The sequence below is a fragment of the Apus apus genome, chromosome 3, assembly GCF_020740795.1.
Source record: "Apus apus isolate bApuApu2 chromosome 3, bApuApu2.pri.cur, whole genome shotgun sequence".
NCBI lineage: Eukaryota > Metazoa > Chordata > Aves > Apodiformes > Apodidae > Apus > Apus apus.
The window spans coordinates 102828823-102853777 of record NC_067284.1 but is presented as its reverse complement, the minus strand read 5'-3'; the positions used below and the strand labels follow the sequence as shown (position 1 = coordinate 102853777).

The 24955-nt window shown below is 45.1% G+C and overlaps 1 pseudogene; it reads left to right on the top strand.

The window, feature by feature from the left end:
• The window catches only part of LOC127382904 (uncharacterized), a 32062-nt pseudogene extending 20216 nt beyond the window's left edge, over positions 1–11846 (top strand).
• Positions 11847–24955: the final 13109 nt, after the last annotated feature.

Below are 24955 nucleotides of genomic sequence, written 5' to 3'. Positions count from 1 at the left end.
CAGCACCTTACAGTGATGGTCCCTACAGAACTTATTATTAAAAGACATGCTGTGGTGGAAGTAGGAGAATGAATTTTCTTTAGGATCTCAGATAAAGAAGCAAAGGGCATCTTCCAGAAAACAATGCAGAGATGACAAGGACAAAAGAAGTATTTATGCATATTTGTTCTTTGGAAGAACACCAGGAGAAAAGCCCACAGATTTAAAAAGGAATGAGAGAGGATTTCATTGCAACAGCCTCCCTCCTTGCTTACATTTGCCTTAGGGCCAGCCCCTCTGTTTTAAAGACATCCTGCATCTACACAAGACTTTGTGTTTGTTTCATCTCAGCTTCTGTGCCCTCCTTCTCTTTGTGGCCTTCAGAGATTGCTTCATTGCTTCATGCTGGGTTTTTGCAACGACAACAAGGCTGGAGGCTGATTCCCCACCCCTCTTTCCACCCTCACTTACATGCTTCCTAGATCTTTTGCATTGTGTCCCAGCTCTCTGCTGCTCCTGGCTCATATCCCTAGCCTGAGTCCTGTGGCTGCCCTGTACCTAGACCCCATTAACTATTTATTTCTGCAGGCTGAGGAGACTGAGGACACCATTCCTGGTCTATGCAGTGAGGGGAGGTTTTGGTAATGGACTTCATTTACTTGCCTTCTTGGGAAGCTGGGCAGTAAACAAAGGTTTCCAAAACTGGTAGGTTATAAAGAAGGATTAAAGAGGATAGGGAAGTATCTAGGCCAGGGCAGATGAAAGCTGTGACCAGAGCAATCACTACTGTATGAAGAAAGTGGATGACAAGGTTGTGGCTGGACAACTGTTGGGACAGGCATCAATTGTACTCTCTACCCTGGCACTGTGTTGATAGCTGGAGGGGAAGCTCCCATTGGTGTTTTCCTGGGATGTTTTCCACCAACTGATAGAAATGTAATTATTTTATTATTTTTTTTTAGCAGGAATAAGTGTAAAACCATGCACAAAGTAGAAACCCTTGTGTAAAGATGTTTTTCCCCAGTTTATGGTGCAGTGGGTTCAGTTTAGATTAAGCTCCTCTTGTGACATTAAGTTAAAGCCCTAAAGAGCAGCTGTGCTCTTTAGCTGTGTCAGTAACCTAGCACAGCTGGAGCAAGAGATCTTGGTTCATGGCCTCAGGTCCAATTCTTAAAATCTAAGTCTTTAAACTACTTTTTTTGGGGCCTCTTCTCTATAACAGCTCAGGTAGGACATTGTTCTCACTGACAAGCTTATTGCACAGTCAATTGCCATGGACACTAATATACCTGCCTCACCCCAGGAAACACAAAACACAAGTCTGTCCTTACCAAGGCTGGGATCCTTAACTTTATTTTTTATTTCTGAGTACCTACCAGCATCTGAAAGCTCCTGTGCAGGCAAGTGACTGCCATTCGGCGCTTTCTCACTTGAATTTGGCAGCTGCTGCTTGTTCAGATTTATTTGTGAAAGGGCATATTACCAAAATTCCCCTCTCAGACGGTAGCCCAAGGCATGGCTTGTTAGCTGAAGATTCTTCCTTATTTACATGTCTTGATAGCTGAATATTTTTTGCCTTATTTACACTGACACTAACCAGGCTCCTTGCCTTCCATTTGGAAATCACTGAAGATTTGTCTAATCAGGACTAGCTTGACTCCCAAGAAAAATGACTCTGCTAGATTTGTGAACTCCATTTCTACAAGTAAAAGCACAGTTGGTGCCTTCTAAAGGGCTAAGTTGCTTTCATTTCTGCAGACCAAGATTTCAGTTTTATTTGAGTCATCCCAGTTTTCCTGCTTGCCCCTGGGAGGTGGGCCAGCAAAGGCCAAACTCCCCGGTCCTCCCCACTGCATCCTGATGCTTCCCTGTGCCTGAGGGCTATGAGACACCTACCACATACCACACCACCAGGAGCTGAGAGGAGGGGAAATTCCAGGAGTGATGTGGGAGAGAGCAGGACTGGGCATGCAGCTGGGTCCCAGGACAGCCCTGCTGGCTCATTTCCTCCTGTGACTGAGGACTGGGGTTTGCTCTTCAAAGGGGTAGCTTGGCACCTCCCAATCTGGCAATCTTTGCTTATTGTGTTCTCTTTCTGGCAGATCCACAGGAGCTCCAGCTCCAGTGTCTGGCCACCCAGTCACTAGCTGACACTGGGAAAGCAGCAAGAAGGTCAGCCAAGGATAGGGAGGAGTGAGATCTCCCCTTTCAACAGCATCTTGAGCAGTTATGCTGCACTTGGTGTAACATAAAATTACTTCTGGGACTCAGAAAAATTACATCCTCTCTTGCATCCCCAAGCCAATGAGAATTGGGGTCACAGAGCCATTTCCAGGAAGTCTTCTAGATCTTGCCCTTTGATGGCAAGATAAGATCACTGGCACATATGACGAAATGGGTGAGAAAGGATGCTGTTCTGGCTATGCTGTCATACTCTCATCTAGGCTGCAAGCTAACTCAACCACTCCCAGCCCCCTGCGCATCAGCCATGAAGAAGCATCTGTTCACTTCCGAGTTCTTTCAGGACAGGGCAGCTCATTCGCTCTGAAACAAACCCAGGTGCAGTGGGGAGAACTGTTCACCCCAGGATGGCCTGAGCAGGTGGCATGGGCAATCTGCACCAGGTTTGCCATCCTTCAATCCACATGGTCCTCCAGCACTGCTCCACACAGGCAGCCCCAGGCACCTGTGTCCCCACAGCCTCACTCCACGTGGTGTGGCATGCAGCAGCCTGGAGGTATCCTCAGCTTCATGTTTTAAAAGTACTTCTGTAGTGGGCTGCGATGCAACCCCCTCATTGCTTCAGACACTTTGAACTGAGAAAACACAGAAGTTACACTCATTGTGTCCTATAGTCCCAGCTCCACTACATGGGGCTCAGAGGAGGGCTGAGGCAAGCCCACTGTGGCCTGGATGCAGTCACCATGCTCCCGGCCTGAGCAGTACAGCAACAGACATTGGTACTGGCTGGCTGGGACAGTGATCATGCATGTGTTGGTGAAAATATGTTCATCAGAGCATCAGAGCCCCAGACGTCCCCAGTGCTTTTCACTTCTCTTTAGGAGACACAGCAAGAGTTGTCAACATTTCATGACATCACCAACTACAGCACTGTTGTCTTCCAAATATAATTGCTTGTTATATGTTTATTACCTGTAGGAACATTAACTTGCAGTTACTGGCATAATTCAGCTACTGATGAAAGGTCTTTTTTACTTTGTTTGTTTTCACAGCCATTTGCTTGCTGTAATTAAGTAACCACAGTGTTACCTTCATTAACAGGGAGAACTTTCTCTTTCAAGATGACTGCCTGGAAGCTAAAGCACCAATTGTGCCAAGGAACATTGTCAGGGGGCACACCTTCCCTTTTTTCAGTGCTTACCACCCAGAACAGGGCAGAGATAGCAATGGAAACATGGTTTTGTATGGTTTCTTTTTAAGAAGATGTTCTGCCCTGCAAAAAATATTAAACAGTGCTTATTTTAAAGTGCAGCACAGAGCCCCTTTTTGTGTGGGCAGAACTTCTTCATGAAGAACAGGAGGTATTTTCATATATAAACATGAGATTCAAGAGAAGTTATTGGAAAAAAAAAAAAAAAAGGATAATATATGTCAGCCTTACCCTCCTGATCTCTTTGTTTCTTCCTATATCCATCTCTTTTTCCAGATCCTCTATATGTCTAGAAATTTTCCTGTTAGGTGCCATGCTATATAAATGGCACAGAAAAAATGACTGATGCCATTCCAGTGATTAAAATGCAGGCTGAGTGGGCTGAGTGAAACACCATTACCAGCTGGGATTTGATCAACAGCAGAACTGATGGGTGTAGGCCACTCATGAGGAGTGGGGGGGGGATGATGTGGCACAGCTTTGTGCTCACAGGAGAGCCCAGGGGGCAGGAGCCATTTGTACCAGCCCAGCTTATCTGGTATAAAACTAACCACCTGTGCTGGGGCATTGGCCAGATCCTGGCAGACATGCACCCAGGGAGCAAACTGACAGATGTCTTACATTGGAGAGTCTTAGACCACTGTTTTTGCGGCCACTTTTCTATACATGCACCCTGTTTGTCTCAGATGAAGGTGCTAAGGGTCTTACGCCCAGTGGGTATTTGCAAGTGGTAGAGCAAGCGACCAGGAGGAGGCACGAGCTATGGGTAAAGCCCAGGACCCCAGAAAGCCATTGCAGAGAGCTCAATTAGTGGAAGAAGAAATGCTATGGATCATGTGGTTAAAATATCAGAACTACCAAACTAAACCACAGCCCTGACAATTGCATACCTGGGAGGCACATATGGATTCCCTTTCTATAAAACCACAGCAAACTCTGCTATTGTACAGGGAAAATTCCCACCAGAAAGGAGAGGTTTCCTGCTGTAGAGGCAGAAAAAAACCTCTGATAAATTACCTAGAATGACTCACAGAGATGTTACTTTTAACAGACAGAAGGATCAGCCCATCATCACCCCAGCAAGTTCTGGTCTGTGGTAATTTGACACTGCAAAATCACTTATTGCTCTGTCATACAGCCAAATTCTTCTGCCTGGTTTAGGCAGCACTTCATTTCAGTTAACAGGAGACCTTTGTAATTTTTGTCAGTAAGTTTGCAAGATTTTTCCCCTTGATGTTGAGGTGTTTAGTCTCCAAAGAAAACCATTGTCTTCCTAAAGTTAAACACAGAAGCTGGATCATGAGCTCCTGTCACACCACAAAAACTGTGCTTGTTTAGAGTCTTTATGTTTTTTTTTAAATAAAACTTATTTTCTTGAGGTTTTTTCCCTCTCTCTTCCCCCCCTCCCTCCCCACAAAAGGCTCTGTTTATCCAGAAGATCAACCAGTAGACACAGTCTAGCTCTCTAAGCTCATTTGAATATTTTCATGTTCTTCGTACTTTCCACATCCTACTGCTTGGTAAAAAAGGCTGCAGTTTGGGGAGAAAGTCTGTGTGAGCATGTGTGTGTATATTTTACTTAATAAACACCTATCTCACAGAAACTGAAGCAAAATTTTAAAAATTATTTGCTCACAACAGTTGCTTTGCAGCCTTTAGTTGATTTGGAGACTCACAGTTTTGATGCAGCATCAAATTCAGAGTTGTGCAGAGGCAGGAGGCTTGAGATCCCCCTGCAGAGCTCCACTAGACCAGACAGATGCTGGGCAAAGGGAAGTATGTAATACCCACACCAAGAGAAGAAATGTTAAGGTTGTGATCAGAAAGTAACAGAAGGATCAGTGAAATGGAAAGACAACCACAAGAAGGAAAGAATAGAAAGAATCTGGAAGGAAGAAAAGGACAGGAGTGTGCAGAGTGAGCCTGAAGGGATGGGTGAGAAGGAAGCTATGGGACCCAGGCTTTGGGCTGTTCATTCCAAAAAAAGCCCAGTCAAAACTGCAGGATGCTTTCTTCATCCCCTGCACTGGCTCCTGATGCTGGCTTCTCTCTGCAGCCTTCCTCCAGGACTTTACTCTGGATCAGTGCCAATAATGGAGGCAAAGTGACTAGCCAGACTTCCACAGGTGGTTCCCACATCCCTCATGCACCTGTGCATATAGCATCAACATGCTCTCTCCTCCTCTTGGAGATAATGTGATGTAGATGCCTACTTAGGATACCTAGATCTTGTCTGCAACTTGAAGCTCCCTGTGATGGTGGGTGCTCTCACATAAGCATTTTTGGGTGAGAGAGGCTCAGTAGTTTGCTGGTGCCTGGCACCCATCTGCTGTGATAGCCCACAGCAGAGGGGTGTCCTAACACATGACCCAGAGCTACCCTACGTATGCTGACCCAGGAGGAATTATGACAGTGGTGTCCTGCTCTACTTGCTCCTCTGGGGGAATGGGATAAACTTGGCAGCAATTTGTTTCCCAGAGAGAGGTATCTGACAACACATCCCAGTATTGCTGTTACCAGGAAATGCAGGTGTTAACTACAACACTGTTTCACGATGAAAGAAAGAAACATCTCTGACCTCCATCTCTGACAAAAGGGAACATATTTCTCACTCCTAGGTGTGGGGCTGAACCTGCATAGTGAAGTTTTGGAAGCCTTTTTTTTCCTCCCTTGATTTGCAAAAGCATCTGCACATAAGTGGTCAGCCTGCTGTCTTCAGCATGCTCACCTCCCATATAGCTCCCCCAGGAACGCCGCTTGAAGGACAGGAAGGACAAAAGATTGAAAATAAAGCCAGTCAGGCACTCCCAGCCTAAATTTTTGGCACTAGCAGTGCATGGTGCTGCAGAAATGCAGAGGCTTCTTCTCAAACAGATTTGAAGCAAACAGAAGTCATCACAGGTTACTGGGGGATGCTTATGGGATGCCAGCCTCCTGGTGGCCAGTCCCACTGGCAGCTAGTCGTACCAGAAAGCTGGCAAGCCAGGCTCATCAAGACTGGAAGATGATGCAAGGGAGAGCTCTGGCAATGCTGGCCCTGCAGCACCAGTTCTTGTCTTAAAAGGACAGTACGAAATGGTAAAAACATTACCTCACTGGGGAGTAAAGGGACTGGATGCTGAAGACAATGGCATTCCTGCTGTGTGACACACAACACGTTAGGTGACTGATTCACCAGTTGCCTACTAACTTCTGTCTCTTTTCTAAATCTATGCCATCATCGTGCAAGCTTGGAACTTCCAGGCAAACAAGGAAGGACAAGGGAGATGTTCATATGGGTTAGAGTGAGACTGGTCTGACACCAGCAACTCCTATAATAACTCCAAGTTTAACTACTCTACAACAATGAGAAAGAATAAGTAAAATCCTAAATCTCGGCAACCCACTGGGTCTGGAAATGACCTGGAAGTTCTAAAAATAAGGATTCCCAGTGTAAGTGATTTCCGTTTTCACAGTTCTTTCTCTTTCTATTTCCTGAGAATCAATTCCAGTTACACAGTCACTAGTTACAGGAGTTTAGAATGGAGAATTTTTTACTCAGAAAAGGGAATTAGTTTTTAAACATCCCAACAGTCATCATGGAGAAGTAGGTTCCTTCCAAAGAGAATTCAGGTTAACAGCCAATCACCCAAATTTTCCTGCAAAGGCCAGGAAATGAAAAGGAAGAAGTGGAAGAAGCTAAAGGCAAGACAAAAGACTCAAAACAAAATTTGCTTTTGCTGTGATAGTCTGCCAAGAAACACTGAAGTAGTGGAGAATGAAAATGTGTACTTGCTGCCTTTCATGAGGAGGCTGTTTTCTCAATTGAAAATGTTGTCCTTGAAAACATTTATGATTCCCTAGCCTTAATTCTGCTATTTTAGACAACTAGTTTCCTGAGGATTTAATTACATCCTAACAAAAACATTTTAACATAAATCATCTCACCTGTAATTCTCAGTCAGATTTTCAAATATTCACAAAGCTTGAGTGCTTCCCATACTGATACAGACCCATTTTTACTTTCTATAAAGTCTCTAAGAAATTCTGTAAATAAACAGAAAAATTAATGAGAATTTTGTCCATGAAAAGATGTGCTACTATTACATCTCAGCAAGTAAGCTGCTTTAAAATCAGCTATGAATTTGAAAACTAAGAGGGCAGGTGGGTACTTCTTCTGTCAGGCAGCAGGGGGCTGTGCTTTTGTGTATGTGAGAGCATGTGTGAGCATATATCATATTCTTCAAGGGCTTAAAACTCGTTTGTAATGATAACGTGTTTTTCTCCCTCTTTCTACCAGTAAGAATATGAAAAGGATCCACATGCAGGATTCCTTTAACACGCACTTTTTTTTCCCATTTTGTGATTTTTCATACTGTCTCCAGTTGGGGAAAATGTATGGTGGTGAGCTATTCAGCCTGCTAAACTTCAGCTTTTCACTTTTTCCTAGGGCCAGTGTTAAACTGTATATTTTTTTGGTCCTTTTGTTTGTTTGTTTGTTTTGGTTTTTTTAACCTGCTCTGTAGCTTTGCTGAAGTAGAGGGAGGTTTGAAAGTTGCAATAGGAATAAGAAAATTAAACCTGACCTGATGATGCCCCCACAGGACGCAAAGTCTGGGCAAGTCATTGAGGACCAATGTGAACAAATCAACATGTGTGAAAGTTTTGCCTGGATCACTGTTGCAGTGTATTGCTCCTCACAACCACTTAATCTACCCTGATCTATACTACAAGCATTTCTACTTCAGTTTCTAAACCTTGAGTACACATTGTTCCTTCATTCAGCATAGCTTTAAAGAAATTTTTCCATAAACAGAGACAAAAAGAAAATGAAAGTCACATGATATTACAAGCTTTACTTTGATGTTTCCCATGTAAAATTTTACTTCTTCCTGGAAATGACAAATTCCCAAAAGCAAGGACTGATTTTGCTAAAACATTATTTCTCAGCAAGTAAATATTTAAGTGGAAATATATTGACCATTTTCATTATGATCTTGTAATCTTTCTGTTCTGGGCAGGACATGTAATTGAGGGTAATAAAACTTCCCTGAATACTTTTTCAGAGAGGCACAGAAGGCAAGATGATCAGTGCCAGTGTTGTAACTGTAGAACTAACAGAAGATGTATTACCCCATCACAACTTCAGCCAGAAAATCCAGCCAGAACAGATGAAGATGCTACTGACCCTTCTGGTCCACCAAAAAACAAAGCCAGAGGTCTCCATTCCTGTGAGGGAGGAGGCAGAATGTGACACGCACTAAAATCTTAGCACAAAGCTATTGTCCTCTACAGTTTGGGTACCTTAATGGACAAAGGGTGACTCTCTGGGTACCCTGGAATATCAAACTGTAAACGAGGATGCCTAAGGCACAAGCAGAATGCAGACTCAAAGCTGAGTGAGAGCAGGGTCTGCTGGAGAAGCAGCGCAAAGACATCATCAGAGCTCAGCTGTCAGAGACTTCCCCTTACATGGACTCAGACTGCTTTCCTGTTTTCCTACTGCTAGGTTTAAACATGGCGTGTACCAGTTTGGCTTGCAATCCTTTCACTGCACATGCACTGCTAACAGTAGTTACAGTGATAGCAATGTCAAATATCATGCAGCTGGTTTTGTCAGTAGATCTCCAGGAGCTTTGCCATGGGAATATAATTATCTCCTTTCTTAACAGTAGGTAAATTGGTCACAGAAACTCAGGTGTCTGCAAACAGCCCTACTCAAGAGAGCTTTTAATTTTTTTATGGTTCTTGGTATATGACAGACCTTTGCATGAACTACATTTCGAACACTCTCGGATACTACTAATGGAACCAGCTGAAGCAACGTCATTCGTGGTGCAGCTCTCCAGGATGCAACAGAAATAAATTAAAGGGATTACAAGGTTTTCTGTACTGAACGTCAAGGCAACAACACAGCTTTCCTAAAGGAGGGGCAAGCAGGAACCTTGCTAGGTTTCCCTTCAGGGTGAAATGTTGCCAAGCTGTATCACACTGACATGCAGCTTGGCGTCAACATCTCAGCAACAGCCCTGCTGGAGGTCTCAAAGAAGACAAACAGATCCGACAAGTGGACTTGATTGCCTTCCTGCCTGCAGCTGGCTTCTCTGCTCCAGCACTAAAGCACACTCACAGCCCAGTATATTTCTCCACCTTTCTCACTTATATTTTTGTTTGGGTCTTTCACAAGCCCTGAATATATTAAATATAAGGAGGATGTACTGGCTTAAGCAAAACATTGACCTTCCCATAAGACTTCTCCATGGCTGATGTGCCCGCAATGTTTTTCATATCTCTTTTCTTCTTAAGAAGGAATTATAATGTAGGTCACAGTAGCTTATCTGCTAGCACTGTACATTTTCTTAAAAGCAGCTGGAATTGCTGATGTCTTTGCATCAGAGAAAGAAAATACATTTTGTTCTGATGGTTTACACTGGTTTCACTGGATGACTGGCACAGGAGGAAATGGAGCAGCAGATGGAAGAACAGTAACACAGGAGATTATTTAAGTTGTCTCCTGCAGTTCAGGCACCACCTGAAGCATAACTGTGGAATCAGTGCAAGGGAGTTTCCTGATTGTAACTGGCTTCTCCTCACTCACTACTTGGGGTTTTGCTTTTGATTAACAGATTATCATGTACCTACAATCCACAGGACTCGATGATGAGGCACTCCAGTCCACCTCCTGTATCAGAACTGCCTTAGCAGTTCCCCTTTAACCAGCTGCCTATTTCTTAATAGGCAGGAGTCTGAATTTCATTTAAAAAAACCCCCTCAATCTCACCTGTTGAGTGGCCTAACAAACATAAGTTACTATACCTCTTTCAGGCTTTTTCAATCGTGGAGATCTCCAGAACTTTTATCCTTTCTTGTTCTTCAAGATTCTGTATTATTTTCATTTATTCTGTCATAGGACAACACATTACAAGAAACCAAAAACTGCATTTTGCCATCTCTATCCCAAAACCTCTGACATGGAAAACAGGGAATGACATAGCTCCTTAGCAGCATAAACCAGCTTTCAAAAATTCTGCTGGGACAAGAAGTTGTTTCAGTGTTTCAAATGTTTAGTGCAGTAAAGTCTGGGCTGGCTTCACCCATCGCTGAGGCTTGGAAGGGAACTGCAAACAGCAGAGCGCAGGGAGCACCAAGGCTGCAGACTGGCCCTGTGTGCCAAAAGATGAGCCAGAGGGGAAGAAGACCTGCTTGGCTGAACAGAGAGCTTTGGTTGGAACTCAGGGAAAAAAGAAGAGTTTACGGTCTGTGGAAGAAGGAGCAGGCCACTTAGGGGGACTACAAGGATATCATGAGGTTATGCAGGGAGAGAATGAGAAGGGCCAAAGCCAAACTACAACTTAATCTGGCTACTGCCATAGAAGCTGGTAAAAATGTTCCTATCAATACATTAGCAACAAAAAGAGGGCTAAGGAGAATCTTTGCCAGCAGTTTTGGCTTAGTGGGGAGGCCCCAGTTGACTGGATGTTAGCAAATGTGACACCCATTTACAAGAAGGGCTGGAAGGAGGATCTGGGGAAATACAGCCTGTCAGTCTGACCTCAGTGCCGAGGAAGATTACAGAGCAGCTCATCTTGAGTGCCATTATTGGCACATGCAGGACAACAAGTCAATCAGGCCCAGTCAGTATGGTTTTATAAAAGGTAGGCCCTGCTTGACTAACCTGATCTCTTTCTATGATAAGGTGACCTGCTTAGTGGATGAAGGAAAGGCTGTGTATCTTGTCTATCTGGACTTCAGTAAAGCCTTTAACACATTTTCCCACAGCATTCTCCTGGAGAAACTAGCTGCTCATGACTTGGACCAGTGTACACTTCGCTGGGTAAAAAAACTGGCTGGATGGCCAGGCCCAAGGAGTTGTAGTGAATGAAGGGAAATCCAGTCAGTGGCTGGTCACCAGCAGTGTTCCCCAGGGCTCAGTGTTGGGCCAGTTCTCTTTAATGTCTTGCCCCAGTGGCGAAGAAGGCTGGTAGCATCCTGGCTTGTATCAGCTGTGGCCAGCAGGACTAGGGAAGTGATCATGCCCCTGTACTTGTCCCTGGTGAGGCGGAACCATGAATGCTGTGTTCAGTTTTGGACCCTTCACAACAAGAAGGGCATTTTGGTGCTGGAGCATGTCCAGAAAAGGACAACAAAGCTGGTGAAGTGTCTAGGGCACAAGTCTTATAAAGAGCAGCTGAGGGAACTTTGGGTGTTTAGACTGGAGAAAAGGAGGCTGAGGGGACATCTTATCACTCTCAACAACTACCTGAAAGGAGGCTGTAGTGAGGTGGGTGTCAATCTCTTCACCCTGGCAACCAGCAACAGAGCAAGAGGAAATGGCCTCAAGTTGTGCCAGGGGAGGTTTAGATTGAATATTAGGAAAGATTTCCTCACCAAAAGGGTTGTCAAGCATTGGAACAGGCTGCCCAGGGAAGTGGTGGAGTCATCATCCCCAGAGATATTTAACAGCTATGTAGATGTGGGGCTGAGGGACATGGTTTAGTGGTGGACTTGACAATGCTAGGTTAATGGTTGGCCTTGATGATCTTAAAGGTCTTTTCCAACCTAAATTAGTCCATTCTCTTCTATGACCCTCAGTAGCCTTGTTCAGAGTGCTAGTACAGAACTACTAGTGTTCTTGGTATGGCTCTGGACCCAGTCTTCCCTGCCAAGACATACAGTTTATAATTCCTGGCACAGTGCCAGGCTAACAAAAGGATCCTGAGCTGTCCCGGAGATTCCCTGTGATGTGGCACCACTCCACACACGCCGGCAGCCAAGCACTGAGGTGCTGCAGCTTTGTGTGCTGCTGTCCCAGCAGTGGGGGTAGAGGTGTCCTAAAAGGTTTCTGTCAGTAGCTCTGGTAGGGTCCATATTTCCACAGGACTTGTTGTTAGGGTCCTTTAATGAACATTCCTGAGTTCAGTGTCACAGACCTGTCTGCTGCCTTGGACTTCAGTTTAGGCTAAAGGAATTACTAAATTTCATATTTTTTTTCTTGGATAAAGGGAGACTAAACAAAACACCCACAGAAAAAGAAAGAAGTTCCAGTTGCTCCAAGCAAATGCAAACTAGCTGGTCACTGCTTGATTCATATGGGCTTCTGCTCCCACCACACACCTCACCTCCCCTCCACCTTCTCCTTTACAAACCAGGAACTCAGCACAGGAGTGCCTACTGCATGCAAACTGTGTTGCTCTGGCCATGGCATTATCAGCCCTCAATTTTACAAAGTACTGAACATTTGTAGAGGTCAGTTGCTTTTAGAGGATTGCTTTTCAATTTTCTCTTGCGTTCATCACAGAAAAGTCTTACTTTACAGTTTCTGTAGCTTGAATGGTTGGCAGGAGATACAAACCACAGAAAGTATGTGCCTGCATTCTGAAAAACTCCCTTTGCAGTTGGAGACTAGTCACTCTTACTCAAAAAAGGAACACAATATTTTCATCCCTAAACACTAGTGTCAGTTCCCTCTTTAAACTCCGGAGTTTTATATCCTGCCCATATTAGGACAGATACTTAAATGGTGATTTAACCAACCCAGCCTGAACTGCTGGTATGTAAACTTCTCGTAGGCTTGTCCTCAGAGCTTTGCCCAATGGCAGTGGGAATTCCTGCACCTCAACTCCCAGAGAGCAGCCTGCTGCATTTTCCATATGAGTTGAGTCACGATATGCCAGCTGAATGGTCCTTGTCTGATGGAGAAAAGCAAAGTGGATTTTGTGGGCTTTTTGATGGACTTCCCTCACAAAAACCTCCTGCTTTTGACCCCACTGGAAGGAGAAAACACATATCTCCCCTGGGGTGTAATGCTGGTGGAGAACTGCCCTTTCAAGGAAAAAAGAGAGAATGCCAAGCTGTCCATGGCCTTTGCTAGGGGCTTTGAATCAAAACTGAATCACTATTTGCTCTGTATTGTATCACGCTGAGCCCATGCCTCAGGGATTCCCTAGTGGTTTGAAACCAGGAAGGCTTTTTTCCTGCCTTTGATGAATAACTTTCGTGTCGGTGGAAGCATTAGCTGGGGGAGTGGTGCTCTCTGAAATACCACGGCTCAGCTGCAGCTAGGGACAAGCCACAGCTCCTCAGCCTTAAGCACCCCAGTGACTCCTAATTCCTGGTTATCATGCCTTGGGCATCCAGGGCCAGGAAGGAAATGGCCGGAACTGAGCAACTGGGAAACTCCCCAGGTCAGGATGTTGGGGATGAGGGTCAGGATCAGGCCTGGTGAGGGGAACCAGTGTCAACAAGGCCCCAGGATGTCCAGGCAGAGCCATGGTAAGGCCTGTTAGGGTAAATCTCAGGCATGTGTTACTGGTGATCTGCCAGGGTTGCCTTATCTTGGGGTTCCCACCGGGGGTCACCCCTGCAGCTGTTCTTCTTACAATGGCTTCTTAAAGACCCCGGCATCATTAAGAATTGCCAGGAGTCACAGTGTGTGAGTGTCTTTCTGCATGTTCCTCCTGGCCTTCCTGCCTGCCTTCTCACTCAGAAACACCCTGCCAGCTAGTTCAGAGCCTGTTGGCCAGTGCCAACCACCACTCTCAGGGGCAGGAGTTTTGAAAAAAACCTACATTCTGCCAAATCTGAGAGAAGATGCAGTTTCTCAGGGTGAACAGTCCAGTGGGTGTAGGGATGCTGTGACAACAGGATAACCTTCTTAGGACACTAGAAAGTCCACAAGGAAGGGGCCTCTTATAAACAAGCCCATCACAGGAAGATCTCCAGTTAGAGCTTGCCTGTCACAAGAGTTGAAGGCACAGCTCTGTAGGAAACGAGGCTTCATGAGCTCCAGGGCTAACACAGAGGACTTGCTACTCTAACTTGCTCTTCAGAACCCCCAGTGAAGGAGATGCCACAAAATGGGCTGTATTTACACCCTTACCCCTCTATAACCGTACATATTATCTCTTCAGATCTCCATCACTTGCTGGCCAGAAAGCAGCAAGAAGAACTTCATAGAGGAGTGGGGAGGTGTGATAAGAGTAAAACTGATGCTAGTCCTCAGGGATCCTAAAGTACGCTGCACCTGTGAAAGGATTAAATATCACATCTGTTTTAGAAAGTTTGATTTGCCAAGCACTCTGCAGAAAGCCTGCAGTAGCTCGTCCCTTTTGCTATGTGACCACATAACATGCCGTCTTGGAAGAGCAAAGGTGGCTTCACAGCACCTGGTTCCCTTACATCCTACAAGGAATACAGAGTCTCTGCTTTTTCTAGCCTTGTGACAGGCAGACAAGACAGTCAGACAGACACTTCGCTCATGTCATCTTCTCCTTTTTCTGGCTCATACTGGGCTTGCTCTGTACTTTCCAGTTGTGCTGGGGCTGTTGGCCTCCTGCCTTCAGTCAGCTGCCGCTGAGTCACCCTGGCCACCCAGCAGGACTTTCTGAGAACGCCCACAAAAGCCAACAGTGACAGCGGGTCAGAGCTCTTCCCCGTGCACCTTTCCTCCCCCCCACTCACAAACTTTCACTGAGCCCAAGCTCGCTGGCTCTCCACAACAGCTGCTGCCAGCCCCCACCACAGCAAAGGCAAAAAAAAGCAACTGGGTTAACAATTTCCAAGAATAACAGAGCAGCACTTTTCTTTTTCACACAACATTTTCATGAATGAATTATTCATTCAATTGTGGTAATTCCTGCATTCACTAAAAAAAACCCCACCCAAAACACAACAAACCCAACAAAAAAACAACTAACACAAACACAGTGACTTCTCTTGGCTGCTTAAGCCCTGGGGATCTGCAGGGAGGGGACAGACCCCACACCAAGCTTCTGAGACATGAGGAAGGGAGAAGTGTGATGAAGTGGCACTGTGCAGCACAGTGACTGCCCCACCAGCAGCATGGGTGCCCTAGTCTCAGAGCTGAACTTGCACACAACTTATTTTATGTTGGGAAGTTAAATACCCCAAGTAACAGCAATTATTTTAATGCTGTGGTATAATACTGATTTTGTATTCTGGAGAGACTAAAACTGTCACAATTGGCCAGTGTTCTATGCCTTGCCTCTGTATCAGCAGTTCATTCACCAGGGCACCCCACTGGGTAGATCTTGCTGGGCAAAGCTGGGTTTCTGTTCCTACCTCTGAGCCTACAAAGTATCCCATGAGACTTGGGCACTCCTGCTTGATTGAGCTGTGCTTTAGCGTTAGAAGGTCCTCAGGCAGTGGGTGTACCATCTCCTCTGCACAGCACCCATGTCCTCTGAGTTCATCTTAAAATACCAGATGCCAAGCCAACATTTGTACAAGCCCACTGCCTGACCACAGTTAGGGAAACCATTGCTGCTAGACTGGAGAGAAACCCTTCACCCAGTTCTGAAACTTTTCATGACACTCAGAGTGTGGGATACCTAGACATGAGGTCTTGGGGTATCAGGCTGCAAGGGACACAAAGAGGTTTCTACTGCAACCTCCTGCTGAAAGTAGGCACAGCTGTAAGCTCAGATCAGTTCGCTTAGGGCTCTGTCCAATCAGTCTGGAGAACCTCCAAGGACAGAGGCTGGACAACCTCACTGGGTGACCTAGTCCAGTGCTCGACTGTCCTCATGGGAAAGTGTCTCCTTATATGCCTGAGCAACTTGTTTCAGCTTCAGTCACTTCTCTCTTGTCCTTGTAACGTGTAGTGCTGTGAAGATCCTGGAGAAGACTCTGGGGAGACCTTAGACCACTTTCCAGTACCTGAAGGAGCTACAGAAAAGCTGGGGAGGGACTTTTTACAAGGGCATGTAGTGATAGGATGAGGGGGAGTGGCTTTAAACTGGAAGAGGGGAGATTTAGATAAGACAGTAGGAAGAGATTCTTCACTGTGAGGGTGGCGAGACACTGGCACCCAGGGGTTTCCCAGGGAAGTTGTGGCTGCCCCCTCCCTGCAAGCATTCAAGGCCAGGTTGGACGGAGCTTTGAGCAGCCTGGTCTAGTGGAAGTTGTCCCTGCCTATGACAGGGGGGTTGGAACTAGATGATCTTTAAGGTCCCTCCCAATCCAAGATATTCTGTGATTCTGTGATTCCTGATTTTAATACCTCATGTGCTTTATGTTTGCAGGGAAGCTTAGCAAATTTGAAGTACTTGCAACAAGACTGCCTTAAGCGGGCAATAAGAAAAAAGAGTTCTTGCAGAAGGTTAAATATATTTTGCATTCTTTTGTCTCCACTGACAAAACAGCACTACTTCTGAATTACAGACAGCAGAATACTTCAGCCAGCATAATCCTCAGCTTATATGATGAAGTATCTGTTTTGAGGAATGCTACAGGACTTTATTACTGAAATGGGGATCTGAAAACAACAGACCAGTAACACAGGGAGAAGCATTGTCTACCCTGGTTTCCTCTGAATAACACCTGAAATACCCTCCCTAACTAATACCTCAAAAATAAAAGGGTCAACAGGCATAATCTTTGATTCTGGTCTCTGTAATTCTCAGAGAAGTTCCTTACTAGCCCATTGTTATTATTTTGGTCTGACACAAGGAAACTGTGCTCAGGACTACTGAATGCTCTCAGAACTTCAGTGTGAGCTGGACCTTTCCTGCCAACCAAGACATGCAATACAGCAACATCACCAGCAACGCAAATGGGAGGAAAAGCCTTGCAGTAGGAACAGTTGATTTTACTCTCAGTGTTTACCAGACAGAAGAACTATCTTATTTAGCCATGCTACTGCCCCTTACTGGTAACCTATCTACTGCAGAGGTCTGAGTTTATTTTTGTGATGTGCCTATGACCTGACAGGATTCTAACCACCTGAAGGTTTAATGATGTTGGAGGGGAAACACCACCCATTGCGTCTCACATGCTACCAGCAACTACCTGACACTTGCTCCCTCTCCTTCCCACGCACACCTACCTCTCCCACACTGTGGCCACCAAAAGGGCTGCAGCAGAGGGGACCTTCCTTCCCCGCAGCCGCCCCGTGCTGTGATCACAGGCAAGCATTATTCATGGGCACAGAAGGGCTGATGAAACAAATCGAGAGCCAGAGGGTGAAGACTAAGAAGGTACAGGTTGTACCTAAAGCCGAGGACGCTGAGCACAGCCGCATCAAACAGGAAGCTGAAGGACGTCAGCAGAGACGCACGCCTGTAAAAACAACGTGTGTGAGAGCAGCCTCTGGCCTCTGCCACAGCGAGCTCTCTGGCATAGCTGGTAGTCACCCCGGTCACATCTAGGTTTGCCAGGTCAAAAAGGAGATTACACACACGCACACACACACAAAAAATAATATATATAAAAAAAAAAATAAGAGAAATAGAAAATCCTCCTTCCTCTTAAGAGGTGATTATCTGTACCAGCAGGGGTACATGCCCTTAAAGGTAAAACACATGTCAGTGACTGCTAGAGGCAGAGCTGAGCAGGGAACAGTTGTACTTCAGCAACTACGGAGCTTTTGTCATAACAGTAGAAAATGTAGGAAGTCTGGGTAAAGTAAAACCAAGCTGTGACATTCAGGATGTATAGTGCTTGTCTCGAACAACCCCAGAGATAAGTGATGTACTTAGGCACTCAGGATTATCTGTTGTTTGTCATGAGAAATGTAAGAGTTTAACAAGATTTGCTGATGGACTACAGAGATTGTCTCAGCAACCCACCCAACCGTTTTACTCCCTCCTCCCAGCGATGAGTACCTGAGAACTGAGGAGTTTAGTGTGGGACCTGCTGAGACTGGAGACAAAGGAGTTCTGCAGCTGGCCCTGGGAGCAGAATATCCAGTGATAACCAGGCCTTGAGATTTCATGAAAACTACCGACTTAGCAGGAAAAGATAAGAGTGCCAGTCTCACGCCGCCTCCTAGGACCGAACCTGCACTGCAAGAAACTAATCCTGTGGTGCCAGTTGTCTCAACCTCCTGTTTTGCAATGGCTGATCTCATTAATTAGCCATACAAAGACTATCTGCAGGACATAGCCCCAGCACCATACCCTCCCCCCATCTCGGGGGAGCATGGAAAAGATAGAAGGGTTTTCTCACCTGTACAGGGAGAAGAGTGGGGGTGTAGTGGCCAAGAACTGTATAAAAATCTGGGACACTGTGGGTGCAGGGAGGCACTTCACTGACGATGTTGCTGGACCATGGTGGTAACCATTCTCTCACTTGCTGTCCTCTGTATCTCTGCTTTCCCTTTTATTTTCTGTCTCTGTTTTCCTCCCTGTCCTTTGTTGTGTTACTCCAGTAAAGTTTGTTGTGCACGTGACATCTGTCCTCATTTGTGTCTTAATGTCACCATTTGGGATCACCTTAAACCTTTTCTCAGGTCCTGCCGGACAACAAAGGGTGCAGCTGCTGAGTGGTTTATCCCAGGAGAGGGAAGGCAGAATCCAGCCTCCCCCTGCACTGAGGAGGGTTAGAAAGCAAGGGGGTTCTGCCCCATCTCTCATAAGACCGCACACCAGCCCCAGTGCCTCCTTGTGCACCCGATATTGTGTTATCTTTGTTTTGTCCTGGCAAGATCGTAAAACATTTGCCACGTATCTGAATACCAGATCGTGACACAAGCAAACCAACAGACATTCAAGAACTGCTGAGGAAAACTTAGTCATAGTGTGTCCAGCTAGAATCAGTAGCCACTTCTGCAACAGAGGTGATGACCTCCGGTTGTGGAAATGATCCACTTCTATCTGCCTGGTGTCACTGGTTTTATGGTAAAAAGTTAGCAGGATTGTCTGGTAGAAAATATCTTCAGTTCAGCTATTACAAAATATTAATTTTGAACTGCATTGGTTGTTATTGGGAAATTAAAAGAAATAGTGGCTTTCCCTGGTCATACAGCTAAAAATCACTTTCAGTAAAGTGGCAGCTGATTCTTGTGAAATTGCCACATACTTGATACACAAGAACTAGATGCATTAAGGAGTATTGGTAAATGTGCAGTATAAATGATTCAAGTGGTTTCCCTTTGTGTTATTTTTTTCCTGCATTACACAATTACAAGAGTTTGGCTAATGCTAAATTCTTGATAAATTACACAGAGGTACAGGAATGAATTAACAGAAAAGCGGATACATACGCATATATTTGCAGTTGGTGTTTGAGGACAGAATTTTGCTGGGTGCAGAGAAGGCTAGGTTGCCACCTTTGAAAAAGAAAATTAAAAAGGGAATTGTTATGCAGGCAGTGGCTGCTGAGTATGAGTCTCAGCACCAAAAACTAATGGCACATCTACACTGAAACAAGCTGAGCCAGCCTAGTGGCATATTTAGCAGAATAGGACAGAGTGGGGAAAGTGAGGACCTGTGCCATGAATTTATATCCAGGCAGATAATAAACTAATTTTCGATTTGTAATCTAAACCCACTCTCTGGTACTAAAACAATGTGGCTGTGCTACTGACTTCAGTTGAGCTGTTCTGATTTATTGAGGATCCAGCTCTTTGCTTAGCTACCTGGTTGATAAAACTGAAATAAAAGATAAGCCTATAGGACAAGAAGGGGTATAGGACCTGACTTGAAGTTCTCTGAAAGCTTTCCAAAGACACATGAACCTCATTTGTGGTTGTTTCTATGGCAAGCTGAGCCCTAAAAAGTTTTGTTGGCACGACCACGGCAGGAATGTGACTTCCCGGGTTGCCTTGTGCCACTCCCTGCCTCACTGTGCTGCCTCAGCCTTGCTCCAAACCACTGACATCCGTTAGGAATTACTTGTCTGGCATGCAATCAAAACAAGAAATACGCTACATTTTTGCAGTGCTTGTCACCTACGGCAGGGCAAGTGGATGCTCAGGGATGGGTGGGTGTGGACAAGGTCACTGAATGGGACTGTGCCACCGCAGAGTGACTCAGTCACCCAGTACACTCTAACCCACCTCCATCACCACAGCCCCCAGCTCCACTGCAGGCACACAAGACGTCCAAGTGAAGCTGTGCCCGGGCTCACACATCTCAGACCAGCACCAGTAACACCAGTGTCTTGGTGTTCCTGGTGTGGTGCTGCCACTGGTCCTCGCTACAGGTCAGGGGCACTTGTGACATCCAGCCTGCAGTGGTGGGTTCTCTAGGTTGGCTTTTCATTACAAAGACAGAAAGCAAAGTCTGAAACTAGGCATTTGCCCTAAAAATACCTAATTCCTCTCCTTTAATGGGAAAAAGGAAACTTCTCCCCTGCAAAATGGAAGTGAATATTGATACACATACTGCTTGGCTCCAACTGCAGAGTGCACAAGTTAGGGAGCTGTAAGGTAAATGTGAGGAGACACCTGCAGTCAGTAAAGCTAAAGAGACACTGTACCAGACCATCAAGAGGGAGTGTGAAGCCATTATCATTGCAGGTGTTTAAAACAGGTAATAGGGGCATATGTTGGGATGAGCTGAGGTGTGTGGGGTCCTGCTTCAGGGCAGGGATAGAACAGATCACCTCTGAGTGCCAGGCTTCTTACCTTGTCTCTTATGACTCAATAAAAACTCATCTCATCCTTATACTGCAAAAAGCAATGTAGCCTCCACTGATGCTAAAAAGTGTTAAAACCTCCATTTTAAGTATCATGAGAAAGATGGTAACTGTGCAGCAACACAGTTTCTCTAACATCAGGCAGGGCTAAAGGATCAGCAATCACTCAGAGAAAACAATGCTGCCTCCTGAAGCATTGCTTCCACTGCTGCCCTGTTACCTTCTGCAGCACCAAGGAATTTTCCTTCAACATCTCTCACCCTCCAGCAGGGCCTGGAGTACTTTATCTGCTGATGTGTGGCCATCTGATGACCTATGGCTGTGGACAGTCAATTTGACTAGGGTTGTTTCTCAGGAACAAGCGCTGTGCTTATCTGTTTGGAAATGAAATTCTCCAGTGTGCCAAAAAGCACTTTCAGTTCTCTAGAATGGTCACTTCTCTCAGACATCAGCCACATGGATAGAAGTGGTTGCTTCCTCAAAAAGCAAGATGCCTTCAAAGTGAGGATATCTAAGCAACTCAGACCATCTCTCTCCTTATCTGACAAGGATTAGAGCTGTCACATAGCACAGAAGCACACCACAGGCCAGCATTATGTTCTCCCCTCTTGCAGTTCTTCTCCCCTGTGCATGGCTTTCATTCACATTGCTCAACAGACTTAAAGGAGAGCAGCATCCTTATTCATATGTGATGGGTGAATAAACTGAGGGACAGAGATACCATAGCAGAAGTAAGAATACAAAGCAGGTCTTGTACACCAAAAGCTGGATAGTAGGCAGACAGTCCTCATGAAGATGCATGGCCATATTCCCACAACAAAACACTGTCCCTTTGGTCAGTGAAGGGGTTGCTGAGGACACTGGGCCCAGAGCTCAAGGAACAGACTGCACTTCTTGCTCTGAAGCATTAGGTGAGGCAGCAACACCTCCTAGGACTTTGTGCCTGCTTTGCGCAGGCAGATACCTCAGCTGCAGGCAGCTCACTCAAATGCAAAAGGCATCTTTGGTAGTATAAGCTACTGCCTGCTTTTCTGACAGGAGGGGGCTGGGAGGTGAAGGCAGGGGCATGCCTCTGCTGTCCTGATACTCAGCTGTGCTGTCCCCTCCTTAGAACCATTAGATGCTGGACTATACAAAAGCAGACCCACAGGTTGGTCTGTTTGACCACCACTGGGCCAGGCACATGAGGATCTTCAGCCCTGGGATGTATGTGCCAGACCATGAAGTTTTAAGGCAACCTCACACACACACCAAGACACTTGTCCCTGTGCAGACTGTCCCACAAAGTCCAATGGAAACCAACACAACTGTTTTCTGTGCCTCTCGGCAAGAGAGAGGCAGAGGTCCAGGGAAGAAAGTTTATGGCAGCTGCAAGGGCTCTTAATTAATCTGAACTGCTTTACATCCATAAGACTCCTTTGCTCCCTGAGGGCTGGAGAGGACAACATGTAAACAACGGCCCATCTCTCACTTATCACTCTTTCTGCTTTACCCTCTAATGGCATCTTGCCACTGACTAAGGCCTCAGTCCCTGCACATGTGCTTATCTTCAGCACCACCAAGGTCACAAAGAAAGTATGCATACAGGCTGCAAGTCCAAGGCACAACAGTCTGAATATAGAAATAATATCCTTGATGTTTGTGAGAAGAGCAGATAAAAAGCATCCTGGATCTTTGACAGGACTCTAAGATAATTTCTAATAATGGCAATTGTATATGTAGATATTCTAAATAGCCACTCAAACACTAATTTTCTGGCTATAACTTTAGAAAATGCCTTCATTTGAGAAGCTGTCATGTTCCTCTAGGGGGACTGCATTACTTTGCCTTTCAATGCTCTGGTTTTGCTTCAAAGCTCTTCTAATGCTTTTCTTAGAAGAGATGTTATCCTCAGCCATAACCAGATCTGATGGAAACTGGGAACAACAACCTGGGACACCTGAAAGACTCCTCACCTTTAGACTTCTGTGTGGTGCTGCATGTGGTTTTCTGTACCATGCATTTATAACCACTGAGAAACCACAGGGACTGAGGGGCACAATTTCCAATTGGTTTTCCCTGGGACATTCTTCCAAAAGTTTAACTTGTGTGCAACTGAAATTTGCATAAGAAAGTTTGAACAGCTTTAAAGGCTTTTCCTCCCCACTCGCTAAGCGGAGAGCTAGTGGCTTCCTGTTAAGGAAACATTTAGTCTGCCCTTGTCTTTGTTAGTCAAGTCTGGCATTCCCCTCTGAAAAAAAAAAAAGAAAAGAAAAAAAAAAAAAAGAAGAAATAAGTTATTACTTAAAAGAAAGCAGTCAAGCAATGCTAAATTAGCCTATACCTATAAAAAGGTTGACAAGCGTGGGCGCATCCTCCCATATCTGGCACACAAAGTGGGCTGAGATTACTGACCACTACACTCACCACTTCCACGAGCCATCCATTTCTAAGAACACTGTGGCTTTTTATTCCCACAGGGACTTTTCATTCCCACATGCATGTATCTTTAGCACATAGTTGTACTCCAGACCAGTGTAGCAAAGATGGGCCTTTCCACTGAACATGTAGCAGAAGACAGACACGCAGTGAACCAGTGACTTCAATCTGAACCCTTTTTGGGTGATACTGATCATGTAACTAAGGTGACGAAAATGGGTTGGATGTTAACAGCTGTCCCTAAGCAACCACTGGGGCACTGACAGGTATGAAAAGAACAATGAAGTTAAGAGAGATGCATTAGCAGATTAATTATTTGTGGAGAAAGATGTAAAAACTTTATCATGCCAAAATGCCGTGGAAATCCAGGGAGACAACAGGAAAGGATGAAAATGGTTTGACCTTTCTTCTTAGATCAGCATTTCATACTTAACTCTTTTAATTCTGTAAACACGCACCTGCCAGCAGAAAAGTACTATGGCCTAAAGTCACAATGGCAGCAACTTTGTAACCTGGTGCACGTTACCATCATGCAGCATCAGCAACCTGAGTTACTGTGCAACTTTTCAAGCCTCTTCAGCAGCATCTAGCAGCAGCAGACTCCCTCCCACTGATAAAATAATGTCAGGAGGATCATGCATGTTGTCCCTTCAGCCATGGCAGCCTTATACTGCTGGCCAGAGGCAACCCTCACAAGGTGAAACTACCCTCTGTCATGACTGCTCGGCAGGGAAATGCCAAAGCTTTTTTTGCAGCAGCATTAAACACTTGTGTTTGAAAATCATGGAGCTCAGTGCTTCAACAACCCAGGAGTAATACTTGCTAATGTGCACCCAGAAGCATACTCCAGCCTTTGTGGGGAAACCCCTCAGAAGTGACTTGTCACCTCCCTGGCCTTTGTTTGGCAGTGTCTTTTTGAGAAACTCAAAAGACCAGAATCTTCTATAGTGCAGCATGAGTGTCTTTCCTTGAGTTTATTTTGAGTGGCTGGTAGACAAAAAATTAGACACCCCAAAAAACCAGTAATCTTTGAAGAACCTAATGGCAAAGATTATTTAAAAAAAAATAATTACTAGTTACATTATATTAAAAAGGCTGCTTCTATATACCTTCCTAAGGAGAATATTGCTGGTTTTGTGCATACCTCATCCACTCAAAACACAGCTGTACAAAGATGTTTGTTACCCGACTTGGCCGTTTTTGGTTTTCTTGAAAGTGAGCACAGCTTTATGACAGATAACTGCTTTGTGGATAGAGGCCCTACACAGAAGAACTACACCCCCTCCTTTTGTGAGTGGGTTAACAGGATGATGTTTCACTCTACTTGAGTTGAAGATCCTGTGTATGTTGGTGAACAGACTTTCTATCCAATGTCTACAAACACAAGTCTCTTCCACCTGAGCTAATCCAATTTTAGGATGTGTTTGAAGTATCCACACCTAGGCAGCCTTACTTACTAGAGTCAGTTCCTGAGACAACCTCAGATTTTTGGCAAGTAACTTTGTAAATGAGTGGCCTGATTTTTTACTGGAATAGCACAATTCTTGCTTCAGACACAGTTTATCAGGGAAGAGCTAACTTCTATCAATATAATCTTTGTTGTTTGCTGCAGTACAGAAGCATAGAGCACCTTCACAGCAGTGTAAATATGTCTCCTCTGGAAGCAGATGGCTACTTGCCCTATATTACCTGCATATGAAGATGGAATGGTTCAAAAATACCTATGTGATTTTGGAGCTTATGCCAGATGTTTTACATGAATACTTAGGACTTCAGTATCCTACTTATTTTATTTTTTTTAAATTAGTA